The sequence below is a fragment of the Triticum aestivum genome, chromosome 1B (genome assembly GCF_018294505.1).
Source record: "Triticum aestivum cultivar Chinese Spring chromosome 1B, IWGSC CS RefSeq v2.1, whole genome shotgun sequence".
In the NCBI taxonomy this organism is placed as follows: domain Eukaryota; kingdom Viridiplantae; phylum Streptophyta; class Magnoliopsida; order Poales; family Poaceae; genus Triticum; species Triticum aestivum.
The window spans coordinates 680,747,570-680,753,321 of NC_057795.1; the positions used below are offsets into that span (position 1 = coordinate 680,747,570).

The window sequence follows — 5,752 nt, forward strand, 5'->3', positions numbered from 1 at the left end:
CAACGAACTAATTTAGTGGCAAACAATTCATACGACGCAAGCAGATCCTCTTTCACAAAAAATAAATAAATCACTCAGAAATAATAAATCGATATGTAATAGTTACCCATGTCTGGCACCAGCTCCTCTGATGTACGGCCCACATGTCAGTGAGCACGGCTGGGTGCCGTATGGCAGGGAATCCTCGTCCGTCTGGCGTCCTCCATGCTGTAATGGCAAATCGCGCCGATCCAGACGCCTTTGGCCGGCCGTGTTTAAGTTCTGTTCATCTTTGACGACAGTTGTAGCTTCATAAAACGATTACTAGCCACAGTAGAAAACGAATTGAAATTACACCTCACGCTAGTGCATGCAAATCATAAGCAAATGTCCACCTCACTCTAACCTAAGAAACCACACACTCCAATATAGTGGTAGTGTACTGTGTGTTTTATTTGATTATCCTGCTTCTCCAATCTAAAATATCTGAATCACATGAAAGACAACAGTCAATATCTGTATCAACATCGCTACCTATTTGTTCATCTGGCTAGAAGGTAGTAGCTTTGAAGATCCAAACATTACACAAGTACAGTAGCTTTGAAGATCGAGGATGATTCACCCCTACAAAGCAACAAAGGAAAGATGCGCCAGACTTCCTCACACAAAGACACCTCCTTGCAAAATTTGTTCATCTGGCTAGAGAAGGCAGCAGAGTTTGCCTGCCCTCTCACACAAAGGCACCTCCTTGCAAAATTTGTTCATCTGGCTAGACAAGGCACAAAGATGCGTCCTTGCAAAATTTGTTCATCTGGCTAGAGAAGGCACCAGAATTTGCCTTCTCACACAAAGATGCACATCTGGCTAGAGAAGGCACCAGAATTTGCCTTCTCACACAAAGATGCACGAGGGAGACTTCCATAGCAAAAAAAGGAAAAACGAAAACTGACAAATATGATCATCAATGGCTTGCACCACCAATCAAATCTTCTTTCTTTCCAAATGATCCATTCCATTACCATATAGTATTTTATAATTTAAGGAAACTGAGTACAAGCATCCAGCAAATCTTACGAATACCAAGTACATGCCGCCCTTATCGCTAGCCCGAAAGCTTACACTCGAATCTGGTGGGCATGTCAAGATCAAAGGATGATTCAACCTTGCGAAGCAAGAAAATAGCAAAACATCACATCCGTCCAGCAGTTTTGAAGATCAAGACACAGAGCGACAACATAGGAAAGATTCAAATACTACAATACTGCAAAGCTAGTTCATATTAGAGCAAGAGACGATATTGCTTCCTAGTAGCGCATCTTCATTCTTCTTCCTGAATCTCAGCCAAGGTCTTGAGTGTCATGCGCACTTCACGAAGGGTTACATCTTTATGACCATCGACTGGACTCTCCCTGAGAATCTTGAAGACATTCAGAGCCGTAGCATCAACATCCTTGACACGAAGTTTGGGGAATTTCCTGGCAGCCTTGAGATGCCCAGGATCAATGTCGGGGAATTCCTTGGCAGCCTTGAGCTCGTAAATGCCCTGCAACAGAAACCGTAACATAAGTAAGACTAGCAAAGGTTGACAAGCTAGCAATTGAAAATACCAATTGAGCTGGCATTATCCAAATTTTGAAGATGAAAGTGTCTCAATTGAGCTGGCTTTACTCATACTTTTATCTCCTGTTTGTAGCCACTCTAGACAATTTGCAAGGCCCTAACAACCACATGCCAATTATACTGTACGGAGTACTTGGTAGGAATCAAACCACAAACACCAGGCACTACGTAAGTCTTGCTTGCTCGGGAAACCTTAGACTGACAGGAGGGAGGGGAAATTCGTCTCTTTTTCCCTCACCGTCAATTTCGTATAACCACCAAGGTCTACTACACTAGGATATACTTATCATGACAAAGCTTATCAAAGTTGAGAGCAAGCGGTCATATGCTGAAAGAAATAAAACTTTTTTTCATGTTATTAGGTACATAAATCCTCGGAATCAATGTTTCCAACAATCGATGGCCGGATCTGAAGAGCAGATCAATGTCTAACCGCCAGTAATCGAGGGCTTTTGGCCCCAATTCGTAAAAAAACTTAAGATTTGCGCAAGGTTTTTGGCCCCAACTCGAACAACAAAACGGCAAACCCTAGATCTGATCTGGCTGCCACGCCGCTAGAGAGGGAGAGGGAGAGGGAGAGGGGTCGGAGGTAGGAGAGGACAAGTACCGCTGATCTCCCGAGCGCACGGTCGCAAAATCTCCTCACCGCTAGCCGGAGCGCCGCCATCGTCCTCGCCCTCGCTCTCGCCGACTCGATCCGCTTCCTCTTCCTCTTCCTCGCTGGTTGGGGAGAAAAAAAATGTCCGTCCACCGACCGGCTGGGGCGTGGGCTCCCGTGTATATAGCCTAAGGCCCGGCCCGGCCCGACCTTCTCTCTTTGCCTGCTGCCTTGCCACAACCGGCCGGCCCGCTCTTTGCTTGCTTCTGCCACGGCGAAATTCTTTTTTTACTTTTCCCTTCATGAGATTTTTCTTTTGAAACACCATACAGTCACACGTATATACTCACTTTATGAACACACATACACTCACTTTATGAACGCACGCACGCACGCAGGCTATATCTCTATGGGCACCCCCATTATTGTTGCCGTTCTTGGATGCGAATATCTAGAGAATGTTCCCCAGGAGAGGAGGCACCAACGAACAGATAGTTCTCCTAGAGCGAACGATGGAGACAACCCTTCTTTTTATAGTATACTTACTTTGTTGTTGTCATAACTATCTCAGTTGGCCTAAGAAAAGCCCAATTTGCTATGAACTAATACCAAGTCTAAAAAGTGATGTTTTGACTTGACTTTCAGTGGCTGAACAAAAATGCCATGACATATATAACAAAAATATCATCATATATAAAATAATTAGATAAAAAAATGCCTTAATTTGTGAAAATAGTCAAGAAAAAAAATCATTTATGCACCGCTATGCCTATGTCACAAAGAAAGAAAGTGAGTAAAACTATCACATTTTTTAAACAAATGTACCACTCATATTTCTAAAAAGAAGTTGCCATTCTCGCGATTACAGTAATTGTGGGAAACAAAATTGCCATGCCAACGGTACAATGAAATCCCTAAATTAGTTCTATAATTTGAAATAATTGAATTGAATAAAACCATTTAAAATCACCATGTCACCATCAACATGTGCAGGACAAAAAAGAAAAAAAATGACATGTCTTACAATATATCACGATGAAGAAGGAAAAAAGGTAAAGTTGCCATCTGACTAATACCAAAACAATATATCATCATTATGATGAAAAAAAGGTAAAGGTGAGCATTCGGTTCGCTAACACCAACCAATCAGTCTAATTCCCTGGAAAAAGACCAAAAATTCCCCTTCCGCATAGCCGCCGCGCATACTACGCAGGGGTCCCAACCCGATCTACGCGCTCATCCCGCACAGCCCCCGGTCTTCGTCGCTCCTCCTGCATGTCGCCGTCTGCTACCTCTTGAGCATGCGTTGGTTTTCACTTGAAGAGGAAAGGGTGATGCGGCAAAGTAGCGTAAGTATTTCCCTCAGTTTTTGAGAACCAAGGTATCAATCCAGTAGGAGGCTACACTCAAATTCCTCGTACCTGCACAAACAAATAAGAACCTTGCAACCAACACGATAAAGTGGTTGTCAATCCCTTCACGGCCATTTGCAAAAGTGAGATCTGGTAGAGATAATAAGATAAATACTTTTGGTATTTTTACGATATAGATTGAAAAGTAAAGATTGCAAAATAAAGTAGATCAGAAATTTATATGATGAAAAATAGACCCGGGGGCAATAGGTTTCACTACTGGCTTCTCTCAAGATAGCATAAGTATTACGGTGGGTGAACAAATTATTGTCGAGCAATTGATAGAAAAGTGCATAGTTATGAGAATATCTAGGCATGATCATGTATATAGGCATCACGTTCGCGACAAGTAGATCTAAACGATTCTGCATCTACTACTATTACTCCACACATCGACCGCTATCTAGCATGCATCTAGAGTATTAAGTTCATAAGAACAGAGTAACGCATTAGGCAAGATGACATGATGTAGAGGGATAAACTCAAGCAATATGATATAAACCCCATCTTTTTATCCTCGATGGCAATAATACAATACGTGCCTTGCTGCCCCTGCTGTCACTGGAAAAAGACACCGCAAGATTGAACCCAAAGCTAAGCACTTCTCCCATTGCAAGAAAGATCGATCTAGTAGGCCAAACCAAACTGATAATTCGAAGAGACTTGCAAAGATAACAAATCATACATAAAAGAATTCAGAAGAGATTCAAATATTGTTCATAGATAATCTTTATCATAAACCCACAATTCATTGGATCTCGACAAACACACCGCAAAAAGAATTACATCGAATAGATCTCTAAGAAGATCGAGGAGAACTTTGTATTGAGAATCAAAGAGAGAGAAGAAGCCATCTAGCTAATAACTATGGACCCGAAGGTCTGTGGTAAACTACTCACGCTTCATCGAAGAGGCTATGATGTTGATGTAGAATCCCTCCGTGATCAATTCCCCTCCGGCGGAGCGCCGGAAAAGGCCTCAAGATGGGATCTCATGGGTACAGAAGGTTGCGACGGTGGAAATAGGGTTTCATGGTGCTCTCGGATGTTTTCAGGGTATATGAGTATATATAGGCAAAAGAAGTCGGTCAGGGGAGCCACGAGGGGGCCATGAGGGTGGGGGCGCGCCTACCCCCCTGGGCGTGCCCTCATGCCTCGTGGCCTCCTTGTTTCTTTCTTGACATCCACTCCAAGTTTCCTGCATTGCGTTTGTTCCAAAAACGACTCTCCCGAAGGTTTCATTCCGTTTGGACTCCGTTTGATACTCCTTTTCTGCGAAACACTGAAATAGGCAAAAAAACAACAATTTGCACTGGGCCTCCGGTTAATAGGTTAGTCCCAAAAATAATATAGAAGTGCATAGTAAAGACCATTAAACATCCAAAACAGATAATATAATAGCATGGAACAATCAAAAATTATAGATGCGTTGGAGACGTATCACCGTCGTCCTGCACAGGCAATCCTAACCCATGGATTGCTAAAGTTCATCGTCTAGACTACATCGCAAGGATCTAATGAGTTGCGAGCAATGAAACTAAAGCAGCATTGACCGGTCAAAAGTAACGGAGAGTTATTACTGACGGGACCATCGACGAGACAATTCATGACGGACCCACATGGAAGAAGCCACGTCAGCAATTGCTCGCCCCACCTGTCAGAATCTCTGACTGGTCAAACCTACGAACCGATCATCGAGGACGGGATTATCGTCACCAAAAAGATCTTAGGCGACAGACTGGGCTATCGTACGTGACATTCTGAGCCATCACCGAAGATGGCCATTGATGACATTTTTAGCGTCACCTAAAATGTGATCTCGCGTGACGAAAAAAGTTGTACTGTCAAAATTTTGTTTTCTATGACGGCACTTCAGTGACAGTGGGAGTGATGGACGGAAAACGTCACCAGTATATTTTCCGTGAGAAAAAGGGTTATACATGACACAAGTGAAGCGTCGCAAAATAGAGCAAAATTTGTAGTGAAAGGATATACTATTGAATGGCGAATCAACCTGTGGTTGAGTTGGTTGGGTGGACAGTGATATCCCCAACCCACCAGGGTTCAAATCCTGGTGCTCGCATTATTCCTGGATTTATTTCAGAATTTCCGGCGATGCGCTTTGAGTGGGAGGAGACGTTCCT

General features: G+C 43.1%; 1 long non-coding RNA gene across 1 annotated transcript; it reads right to left on the minus strand.

Annotated features, from left to right (window-relative positions):
- Nucleotides 1-967: 967 nt before the first annotated feature.
- On the minus strand, nucleotides 968-2,434 carry LOC123148696 (uncharacterized). The gene is made up of 2 exons (XR_006474074.1): nucleotides 2,207-2,434; nucleotides 968-1,522 (listed from the first exon to the last, which is right to left on the minus strand). It is a non-coding gene; the product is annotated as an uncharacterized lncRNA (long non-coding RNA).
- Between the last annotated feature and the right edge of the window lie 3,318 nt (nucleotides 2,435-5,752).